The 12,135-nt window shown below is 44.3% G+C and overlaps 2 non-coding genes across 2 annotated transcripts; one reads left to right on the top strand and one right to left on the bottom strand.

Annotated features, from left to right (window-relative positions):
- Positions 1-5,466: 5,466 nt before the first annotated feature.
- trnas-uga (transfer RNA serine (anticodon UGA)) lies at positions 5,467-5,548 on the top strand. The gene has a single exon. It is a non-coding gene; the product is annotated as a tRNA-Ser (tRNA).
- A 4,815-nt stretch (positions 5,549-10,363) lies between these two features.
- On the bottom strand, positions 10,364-10,437 carry trnai-aau (transfer RNA isoleucine (anticodon AAU)). Its single transcript has one exon. It is a non-coding gene; the product is annotated as a tRNA-Ile (tRNA).
- Between the last annotated feature and the right edge of the window lie 1,698 nt (positions 10,438-12,135).

Genomic DNA, 12,135 nt, shown 5'->3' with positions numbered 1-12,135 from the left:
CCAGCCTGTCCCAGGCAACTAATGCCCTACCTGGCACAGCAAATACACTCCAGAGGGCACCCAGGTGTTAGCCGAATGACTCGACGCTTTGCTCAGAGCTGGGTGGGCACAGGCTTCACACCCTTCGCAGCTGATGTGGTACAACGCTGTGGCGAGTGCCAAAAAGCCTCTGGAGCACCGCCGGTTCGGGCTCCTAATCTTCGACGTCCTGCACCCGAGGGGCCCTTTAGACACTGGCAAATAGACTATTGTTCACTGCCACCCTGTAAAGGGAAAACAGGTCTCCTAGTGATGGTGGACCAGTTTTCTAGATGGGTGGAGGCTGTCCCTGTCAAACGAGAGACTGCGCAGACAACTGCCAAATATCTCGTGACAGAAGTAATTCCCCGATGGGGACTCCCGTGTCGCATAGACTCAGACCAGGGCACACATTTTACTGGAAAAGTGTGTCAGGTGGTGGCAGACCTACTAGGGATCAAATGGGACCTGCATTGCCCTCATCACCCGCAGTCCTCCGGCATGGTGGAACGGGTGAACCGGACTTTGAAAGCTAAATTGACAAAGTACCACCTGGGAGGGATCCCCTGGGTGGATGCATTGCCCGCCGTACTGTGCAGCATCCGGGCTGGGACAAATCGAATAGTGGGGCTGAGCCCGTTTGAGGTGATCACGGGGCGTCCCATGAGACTGAGTGACTCTCCAGGACATGACAGAGTAGGCTTGAGTATACTAACTGATTCTCTGTTACAGTATTGCAAGTTGCTGACAGAGGCCACCCAAGGAGCCCGCGAGCAGGTCCTGGAGGCGTGGGGACCACCACCTGAAGGAGGGCACGACCTCATCCCAGGAGAGTGGGTGTGGATCAGGAAATTTCCTTCACAGGTTCTCCAGCCCAGGTGGGACGGACCCTACCAGATCCTGTTGACAACTGAGTCTGCGGTTCGAGTGGAAGGAAAAGATCGCTGGATCCACGCGTCACACTGCCGACGAGCCTCATCCCCATTTACAGACTCAGAATGAAATCATTTCTGTCAATAACGATAATTGTTGCTGTAGGACTATGTTCCGCAGGGATTAATGATCATCTCTCCCACAAAGGAGAACATGGAATTAATTCCTTTTTAGGCGTCTCCTATCTGACAGCTAAGAAAACCAACCAAAGTGCCTGCTGGGTGTGTGCCGCATTACCCAAATATGTACAGGAAGGACTTCCTATGGGGGCCATTCCTTGGCGTCTCGAGGAAGTCATAGGCATGATCATTTGGAGGGATAATTTAGGAGATTTTATATGACAAACTATGGGGGTTGCCATAACACGACTTTAACCTGCACAACATTACAATATCTACAGGAGCGAGGCTTAGAGCCCACGAGTTTCACAGGCTCTTACGCTCCTAAATATAACAGAAGCCATACACCTCCATACCTGACTCTAAATAAGGAACGTGAGGGAAACATATGTTTTCAGCACACTAATGGTCTGCACTTGGTTGGATGGAGTCGTTGCAACCTTACCATCGCTGCAAATATATCCACCTCTACCTTCCAAATTCCAGGATGGGATCGGCACACCCCACAATTTGGTATAAGCTTCTTATTTTCAGAGGCATGGGGAGCGCCAAACGGAACATATTTCAGTTGTGGAAAACGAGCCTACCCATGGTTGCCAGCCCAGTGGTCTGGCTCATGTTATTTAGGATATGTGGTTCCTCATATCCGTGTTCAAACCCACAGCCCCTTCGGACCTAACCACAGACCACAAAGAAAATTGGCTGATTGGAAATATTATTTAGGTATAATATTTCCACAAGCCGGCATGAACTTTCTGAGTCGAGAGTTAATTCAAATGGCCTCGACTTTAGAAGAATTAGCAAATTCTATCTCATCTAGTCTGAAGGCTGTTAATGATGAGATGGTAGCCCTCAGAACAGTGGCCATGCAGAACCGACTAGCTTTAGATTATGTACTGGCGGCCCAAGGAGGAACTTGTGCAGTAATTGGCACTGAATGCTGCACATATATCCCTGATAATTCTGAGCACATCTCAGATCTGGCCCAACACATTTACAATGAGGGACAGAAATATCAGGACTATTATACTGAAAATTGGGGAATTGGGTCTTGGGTAAAGTCTGTGTTTGGGGCCTGGGGTGGAACCTTTTTACAGTGTTTATTTGTAGGAATAGTATTGTTTATATGTATAATTGTAATCATCACGTGCACAAAAACATGTATCACATCTTGCTATAACTGTGGAACGTACAATGTCATGGCAATACATACCTGTTCGCCAAGAAAGGAAAGATCTGCCCTGACATTGTATGTATAAAAATAGGCTACACTGACGTATGCCATATTTTATAAGGGGGGAATGAAGAAAGATGTGAAGACGGGGGTTTGAATTTAATCCTTTCTGTAGGGGGTTTAGACTTTCAAGCCACAAGCTGGGGTTTATGGCAGGAAAGGGGGGTTAACTGATAAGGATTGCAGATGCAAGCTAGGAACCCCCCTGGGTGTAATGTTAAACTGACCATTTGTCCAGAACATCGTAGACTGGCCAAATACCATGAACCCCCCTCTTTACCATCAGACCGAGTGACGTCAGAAACGGAGAAGAAAACACTATATAACCCAAAAGTTTGTAACAGTACGGGGAACAATACTTCGGTTTTGTTGTTTCTTGTGGGAAACAAGACTTCGGCTTTATTGTTCCTTGCATGCAATAAACTCATCTGTTTTACTTCATCTCGGGATCAAGAACCTTATTTCTTCTGTTACAACAATACTTAGAAGACAAAGATACTGTATCAATTTATGTTGCATTAGCCTGATTATGATTAAAAAAACACATATAATTAAACACGCGTTTACGATTTAAATCAAAACACGATTTAAATCAATATAAATGTTTATATTGTAACGCATACTGTCCAGCCTCCATTTCTCTATAAAAATTTACTCTATTACACACACACACACAATAGAAGCAGGAAGCAGAAGCAGTGACCGTTGTCAGAAGGGAAGAAGGTGACTATTCATTGTTATCAAAAATGACTTAGAATCGATCATGTTGTGATATTTTGAAATATAAAAGTCAATTGATTGTCCATAATATTGCTATTCTATTTTTTCGAAGAAATGTTTGTTAAAAGAAGAGTCCAGCACCAGCTGGATTTGAACACACAACCTGTAAGATGGTAATTGCGCACGTAGACCAGTAGGCTACAAGGGAAGTCGCATGAAGATGGAGGCAAAACAGCCCTACACAGCCCTGTCGCAGTACACGAATATAATCATATCGTTATTAAATTCTTTAGATACGCGATTCCATATTATATTAGCAGAAAAGCTTAAAACTACCACTTTTTCACACGCTATTTCACATGCTAGTTAAATACTTCGATGCTTAAAATCGTTAGGGAGAAATGGAATACCGGTGTGTATTTTTCCTTTAAAGTACCGATTCCTGGAATCTGACTGGCTGACACCCTTCTGAAGTGGTTCCATAAAATCTGGTATACGGAAAAGAAAGCGTTGATAAAAAAGCCTGGATTCTCATGTATCTCATACAAGTATCTTTTAAAATAGTCTTTGCTGTGCTCTTGAGGATCCTTGTGATATTTTGAGCTCTAGTTGAATGATAAGTGTTGCATTTTAAATCATTTTCGTAGTTAAAAATTATGAAACGCCCTGTTAAAAGCAAGGGAGTTTTTATGCCCGTTGAACTAAAACAAAATGCCTGACAAAGTATGGCTTGGACAGATTCCAAGTGCTTGTACAAATGTGCTAAAGAAATTATACTTTGAGTATACAGCTTGTCCAAAGTCATTCATTATTAATACTATTAGTAATATCTTCGGTAAAGGCTTTGATGCATAAATATTTCTGATAAAGGTAGGTTGTGTACTTCTGTCCAACTGAGCAATCTTGCTTTCATAAAATATACCAACATTTTAATGACTAATGATTAACATGCTGTAATACACAGTTCAAAATTAAAAGCTCAAATGCTGTACATGAGAGGTTAAGCTCCCCCTGGCGGTTTTACAAGGTGACGCCGGATAGTTTCCAGCATGACGTCAAATGACGCGATTAACCGCGTGATACCGCGACACACCGACCGGGGTATGCCGCGAAATACCCCACCCATTTTGAATGGCTGCATCTGTATACAGTACAGTTTGCATACAGTACTGTGTTTATGTTCCTAAACTGATCTCTTTTATGAGCAGGTGAAAGGCATGGTGAATAGGAGATTTTCAAAAATTACTGTGCTTTGCATGATTGGAAACAAATGCGTGATTGCGAAATGCTGTGGTGTTACTTTTACAAATATGGTCGATGAAAAAAAGAATGTGGACCAGGGCAATACTTTGAGTTTACAGCTTGTCCAAGGTCATTCATTATTAATACTATTAGTAATATCTTCGGTAAAGACTTTGATGGCGACAGCTCAAACATGAGAGGATGAGCTTTATTAGCTCCACCTTGTGGAAATTCCGGATACTATTATTTTAATTGCGGTACTATAGGAGAATTTACGGTAAGTCGTGGTAGACTGAGTAAAGCGCACCGCAAAATATTGCGGTATCGCCCGCTTGTTTTGAATGGCTGCATCTGTAAACCACAGCTTAAAGAAGAGCACCATCTCAGTGCCATACTAATGTAAATGAAGTAATACTAAGACATGTTCTTATGGATTTGTCTTACCTTGAGATATGTAATTGGATTTCAGGATTAACTTCCACATTCAATGTACTGGTGATTCTTTGCCTGGTCAGTACCTGGGTGGGAGACCTCCAGCGAACAATTAAGCTTGCTGCTGGAAGTGGTGTTAAGAGACTCTTAGGATCTTCCAGAGGTGTCTGTCCAATAGCACTAGTTGCCTTAGAGCTGGCTCAAACATTGCTCAAGAGTCTACCTTTCACAGATGCGCAAAGATGAATGATGGGGGTGCACGCTTCAAGGAGCCTTCCAACTGTAGGGACTGATTAGAGACGATCCGTAGCATGTGTTCGTTTCCATATACGCCCCGTGTCTCAACGGTAGGACAGAGTCAAATACTGCCTCGACACGTAACAGCGTTATATTAAACCGCAGGACTTGAGGGCTGTTTTGTTTGAATGTTCAAGGCATTGGTAAGAGCGTAGGTCAAGGGCCATTGGTGCATCTCCTGTAACTGGACTAAAAATGCTATTCAAAGTGCAGTGACTGAAATCGTCGTCCACATGTCTCCGTTGTTGATTGCTTTCTGTCTAAGAACGTTCTGTTTTCATGTCCGAACGGGGAGACTTTATCATTCCAACTTGAAGCCACCCTTAAGTCCTCCGAGGTGTGTGTGTGTGCTTGCACGTATGGCGTAAAAGGTTTCTTAAACGGAGAGCGAACTTGAAAAAAGTTGCCTCCGCCGCCGCCTTGCACTCCCTGTTCGATTGTAGCAAGAAGGCAGCGGCCGCGGCGCTCGCTGTAGTCGTGGCCGAGTGGTTAAGGTGACGGACTTGAAATCCGTTGGGGTCTCCCCGTGCAGGTTCAAATCCTACCGACTACGGCGTCCTTTGCATTTGGTTGCGTGTGTGCGTGTAAAAGGACCAGTGCCGTTTCGTTTTCGCTGGGACCTTTAACACTCTAAATCGCCTGGACCCGCAGCCTGTGAAATCGATTCTTCAGCACCCACGAAGGACGCTTTGCAGCTGGACACAGATAACGATGCTTTTCTGTAACGAGCTTTCCAGCTGAATTTTCTCGGCAGCTCCGTACTGAACCTGTTCTCCATTGCAACATAGCGGAGGCTCGTCACGTCTTTAGCAAGGCTGTGTAGGACCGCATACGCCACAGTGACTTGTACACAGACCACATGAAAGGCAAGCAAAATACCCTTTTAAAATTCCAAAGACTCACAAGGTCAGAGGAACAGCGATGACCTGAACAGATCTGTTACAGAAGTCTAGGTTGACCTTTTTAGAGCTGTAATTGCATTTTTGTTTAATAGAAGATCAAATCTACTCGCATGTACCAGCACCTTACAGTTTATTGATGTTAATTCTGTTTAAGTAATAAGATTGCTAACGATGTTGGACTTTAGTCGGTGTTTTTTAGAACAAATTGCTTACACTTCTGTAAGGAATACGCAGTACGTGCCTTTGTCAGTCATTGCTCACCATACCTGTAACTTTCTTATCTAACTCACTTCCTCAAATGGTGAAGGTCCACAAACATAAATGAAAAAAAAACCCTTGTTGTAGATGAGGTGCACAAAAAAGCAGCCCCTGATAGTGTATAACACATTTATACTATTGCAGAGACACATGTAACATATATATATATACTGTATATATATATGAAACAGAAATAGAAACAGAAACAGGAATCGCTTACTCACCTGGAGAATCTCTGTAGGAATATCTAGCATTTATCAATGGAAATAAAAGCTGCTTTAATACAGTGCATGTTCAAACTCAAACCCTCAGCTGCTGTTCTTGTTTGTTTTGGGACAAATTGCAACTGAGCATCGCATGAGCCGTTACGTACCCTTATCTGTTAGGGAATTTCAAGGGAGGAGTTAGGTCAGAATGGGTAGGCTGCAAAACAACAAGTAAAGATTTATTCCAAGATGAAACCTTGTGGCGGTTTTCTTATCTTTTCAGCATGGACTCAACTTTTACGTGTTCCTTATATGCTATATATGTATATATTAGCACCAATGTCGTTCTTAAAAACTAACATGAAATTGTCAGGGACATTCAGCTATATACAAAGACGAGACAGACAAAGTAATAATTCTATATTAACGTGGCCTACATATTGACGCAATGATCGAACTAACTGACATGTTCTGATTCAGATCCCCTGCAGTTCATGCCAATTAGAACAATAGCAATGCTGAGTCCTCCCAACCCTACTGAGCACAAATTCAGCTGATTTCAATTGAGCTCGGAGCTGGAGATGATCTCCATACAGTTCTGTGTTAACTAGCCCACACTTGCGTGCTAATTTACGGGTTGTGGCAAATGCTTTTCTATAGTTCATATACATGACGGCAACCTGTTACCGAGGAACCTGAGAGGTTTAAAAGCCTCACGAGCCATGCAGGACTCGACCCTACAATCTTCTGATCCGAAATCAGACGCATTATCCATTACGCCACTGGCCCATAGAACATGCGCTTGCACTCCACCACAGAGAGCTCTACACTGCTACCAGTAGTACACTTCCCCATCTAAATTTTCACAGCAAGAAACTTGTGTTTCCTACTATTTTTATCAGGTTTAAAATATCATCCCCTTAAAACAGAAAAAGTGTTGATGTGTCGTGCTGAAATTCCGATTGATTTTGAATTCAAAGAAAAAAGGTTTTCTTCCAAAACACCGTGAAATTGTCACATCTTGCAGACAATAGGTGTATTCCATGTTGAAAAGAGAAGAAAGAAAACCATGGAACCTTTTACAGGTGTGAGGCTTCTTCAGGTGTGAGAAGACCTCATGGCCGAAACGTTGTGGTTCCTTTCTTCTCTTTTCAGCATGCAATAAACCTATTACTTGTTCCTTTGTAGCCGAGGCATGCTGACATAGCTACCCAGCTGAACATCTTGCAGACTCTACTTCTCTCCTGTAGAAGTAAAGCAGGGCTTGCTGGGTGAGCTTTTGCTCTGGTATGTTAGGTCACGTGTCATGTTAAATCACTTCTTCTAAACACAACATTTGCTGGTGCTAGCTTTCCCCATGAAAAGAGACATTTCCCTTACAGTACATGACATATAGTTTTTTTTCTATCAATAAGTATAGAAATAAAACAAAAGAAAAAATGTTGTCGCCAAAGAATGCACAGCTCTGTCGCCTTGGGGAGGTGTCAAGGGCATTGAGCTCCTTGGACATGAGAAGTGCCAGATAAATGCCATTTCTCATCATTTCACTTGGCGTCAGTTCTGCTATTAAATGGGAAAGAGGCAACGGGCTCAGAGATTATGTTAAGTGCACACCGAGCGCAGATGTGTCCAAGTGTCTGTAAAAGTGCGGTGCTCCCTAGTGGCTTAAAGTGCCTGCCTAGTAAGCAGGCGATCCTGGGTCTGAATACCAGCTGTGCCTCTCTCCGTGTCTTGTTGTGCCAAATGTATCATTTCAGACAAACATGTACAGCTTGGTTCAGTTTAATGCAAGAATTCATTTCCTTTCTGGAATAACTTGTTTTTGAAGAAATCCATACAGCTTGTTAAAGATGAAATCAATTTCTTGGTTGTCAGTGAAAAAATATTGCTGGCTACAAGAAGCGCAAACGATTGTTTTCTTTGACCATAAACCTGCAAATGTAGGGAGCACAAAAGACCGTCAGACTCTGTGGAGCAATCGGTTAGTGCTTTTGGCTGTTAACTGAAAGGTTGGTGGTTCAAGCCCCTCTGGTATGCATGTCTCAGTTTTTCCAATGTAAACATCATCACCATCGCTAAAGAAGATGGCGCAGAAGGCTCCACAGCCGAAACGTTGTGCTTCTTTTTTTCTCTTTTCAGCATGGAGTAAACCTTTGCTTTATCCTTTGCAGCCTAAGCATGCTGACGCAGCTACCTTTCTCTTAACGCGCCTCAATCATTATTCACCAAAACGATCAGCAGAATAAGTCGCCTTTGTGGTGATGTCACTCCTCTGCTTCACAAATGTCCTTAGTGACGGGCCATTTCTTTCTGCCATTTTTCCGGAGCGGTTATTGATTGCTCCATCATTTCCCTCTTACTTTCCATCACTAGATTGAAAAAAAAAACAGAAACAGGCTGACAGGACGACAATCAAATTGCAAAAACTCATCAAAGCACTCGATAGAGTATTTGAATCCACAAGTAGCTACGAGCAACTTTGTCTTGGCTTGCATGAATGTCGGAAAATGTCAAAAAGAAAAAGATGGTGGCTTTTTCATATTCGTTCTTTTATTTTTAGCTCGTTGGCTCTTCTGTCCATTGTCCTCCTGCCTGGCTCTTGACCTGTGACTGTCTGAACGCACACAGTAGACTTTCATGCGGGGGATTTGTCCTGAGCCTCTGTGAAAGACCCACCCACCCCCATAAATAACTGCTCTAGAAACACATGAATGCAAAACTAAACCACAGCTTAAAGAGGAGCTTGTCATGACCGCCAGGCAGTTAAGACCAACTCTTAAGCGATCTAATCAGCACCAGCAGTGGGTGATTATTAACAAACGCTGCCGCACGAGTTAACCCACCTGCACACACTCCACCGTGCGGTACACAGTGCTATTTTTACCATCTTTACCTGCTTCCCGCTGCTCGGTATTGAGTCTATTCTTTGAGAGCTCTACCTGGCGTTTTTTCCATTACCTCGTTTATTCTGGATATTGGACTCCCCTTCTGCCTTTTTGACTTTGGACCTCGCCTCTCACCTCGGACTGTTTGCCACCAGTGTTCTCCCTGGATTACGACTTACCTTACGCCTCTTGACCACGAAACAAAGCAAAGCAGAGCAAAACAAAACGAACAAACGAAAACCCTCACGTCCCGCACTTGCATATAACGCTGTTACGTGCCCAAGCGGTATTGTACGTCATCCTAGCACTGCACCCCGGGTCGTACGGTATATGGGAACGAGCACACGCCACGAATCGTCTCGAATCACTCCCTACAGCTGTAAGGCGCCTTGAAGCGTGCACCCCCAACATTCTTCTTTGCGCATCTGTGAAAGGTAAACTGTTGAACAAACTCTGAACCAGCTCTAAGGAAACTAATCCGATTAGACGTTACTTTGACTCATCTTTTTACGCTCAGTGCTGGATTGCTCAAACTCCAGCTAGGGTTAGGGTTAGCATTCCCACGCTACTTAGACACTTTGTTTACGCTCAGTGCTGGATTTTGGGAACTTCAGGATGAGTGGGAATTTTCTCCTATCTGTCAATTCTGTTTTGTTTTGGAGACTCTTGGCTGCCTATGTTGTACAGGGCAGCGTGAAGGAAACATTTTCCAAAACTGTGTCAGCTCAAAAGTTGTAAGAAAACCTCTCCAGCTGCTTTAACTCTCTTCATTTTTGTCATTTAATGTGACACTCGATGTATAACTGGAGCCTCACATATGCAAATGGTGAGGCTCCAGTTCGACACCACTTTACAGTATATGACAAAAGCATGGCAGACTGTGCCGGACCGGCAGATAACTTCCGCTTATTTTTACCATATTAAACATTGGAAATCTTCCCACTTGTATTTGTGACACTTGATTTTGGCTCCACCTAAAACACTCTTAAATCTTCAAACACTTTTCTCTTCTCCCGCAACACTCTTGTCTGTCGGCACTATGTGGCAGCGTTGCATGACAACCCCTCTCACCACGGAAAGGAACCTAACAGCTTTGTTAAGAGAGGAGAAAAGGACCTAGCCAGTACGGGGCTCGAACCCGTGACCTTGGCGTTATTAGCACCACGCTCGAACCAACTGAGCTAACCGGCCTCACAACAGTGCTCCTCTCTGTGCTGCAAAAAATCGAACTCAGGGAATTTCTTTTGTCCTCCTTTGAATAGAAAGCCGTGTAATTCAGTGTACGGGCTTTCTCGTGCAGTTTCATGTTTCTTGTAACCCAAATCCTACACTGGCCTGAAGTGCCCCCCCATTTCACAGCATTTTTCAGCTGATTTAAAATGTACCTAAAGGAGAAGCATTATTGAAGACCATCAATTACCAAGAGCTTTTGTCAAAGGTTTTGGTGGTCATTTTGAATGACCACAGAGCGCTGTGACCTCGGTTTTACATCTCATCCAAAAGACAGCGCCCTTTAACAACACAGCATCTCCGTCACTATACTGGGGCATTGGGACCTGCACAGACCTCAGGGTGAGCGCCCCCCCGCCGGCACCATTAACACCGCTTCCAGCTGGAAGCTTTGTTTTTCCCTGTAGCTCACCCTCATCCGGGTACTAACCTGGCGCACACCTGCTTAGCTTCAGTGGGTTTTCAGTTGCGAGTTGCAAGGGGATGCAAGTGATGGAGCCGCTCGCTGCAAAAGCCACTGCATTGGCCAGGAATCAAACCTGAGCCTCCCGCGTGGCAGGCGAGAATTCTACCACTGAACCACCAATGCTCAGTGCCTGGGCCTTCAAAAAAGACGCAAAATGCCATTCGCAGACGCTGAAGAATTTATTTCCAAGGCAGCAGGGCCAAGCAATTTAGCGTATTTATAGTACCAGGAAAGGAGAAGCAGCACTTTGCCTTTGCCGCGCAGGCACAAGGAGACGTGTGGCAGACGCCGTAGTCGGCAGGATTCGAATCTGCGCGGGGAGCTCTCAACGGATTTCAAGTCCATCGCCTCAACCACTCGGCCACGACTACAGCGAGCTCACCCCCGCCGCATTCCTCCTATAATCTAACACGGAGTGCGAGGTGGCTGCGGAAACGTTTTCAAAGTCGCTCTCCATTAAAAATAAATAAATACCTTTGACAAAATAAGTGCCGGCAGACAGACATGCCTCAGAGGGTTTAAGGCTGGCTTCACGTTCAAATGATAAAGTATCCCCGTCCGGATGTCAAAATGCAACTTTGGCAGACAGAAAAAACATCAACAAACCACAAATGTGGACAAGGATTTTACAAGCTGCACCACACTGCACTTTCCAAAGCATTTACATTCCTGTTAGACGCAGGAATTGCCTTTGATTTGCGCGCTTACAAACGCCATGGAAAACGAAACAAAACTAAAGCCCTCAGCTCCTGCACTTGATTATAATGCCGTTACGTGTCGAAGCAGGAATTTATGTCATCCTACCACTGCAACACGGGGAATAGAGGGAAATGAGCACACGCTACGTACGTCTCAATCACTCCCTAGAGTCATAAGGCGCATTGAAGGGTGCACCCCCATCATTAATCGTTGCGCCTCTGTGAAAGGAAAGCTCTTGAGCAGTCTTTGAAACAGCTCGGATCAAACACTTGATTGCTTCCATGTGCATCTGGAGCCCATTTCTTATTTTCACTTCACGCCGCCCAAACCATTTCTAAAACAGGAGATTCGGGTTTGGGAATGCGCCCTGCCCTACGAATAAAACAGGTCTACGGGTCTGAAACCTGCTCCACGGAAAACAGTTCTGTTGCGCTTTTGATCAAAGGGAGATTCGCTGTTCTTACTTTTTGATGACATAACACCCAAAGGGGCTC

The sequence above is a fragment of the Lepisosteus oculatus genome, unplaced genomic scaffold (genome assembly GCF_040954835.1).
Source record: "Lepisosteus oculatus isolate fLepOcu1 unplaced genomic scaffold, fLepOcu1.hap2 HAP2_SCAFFOLD_63, whole genome shotgun sequence".
Classification (NCBI taxonomy): Eukaryota; Metazoa; Chordata; class Actinopteri; order Semionotiformes; family Lepisosteidae; genus Lepisosteus; species Lepisosteus oculatus.
This window is presented reverse-complemented; position numbering and strand designations above follow the sequence as displayed.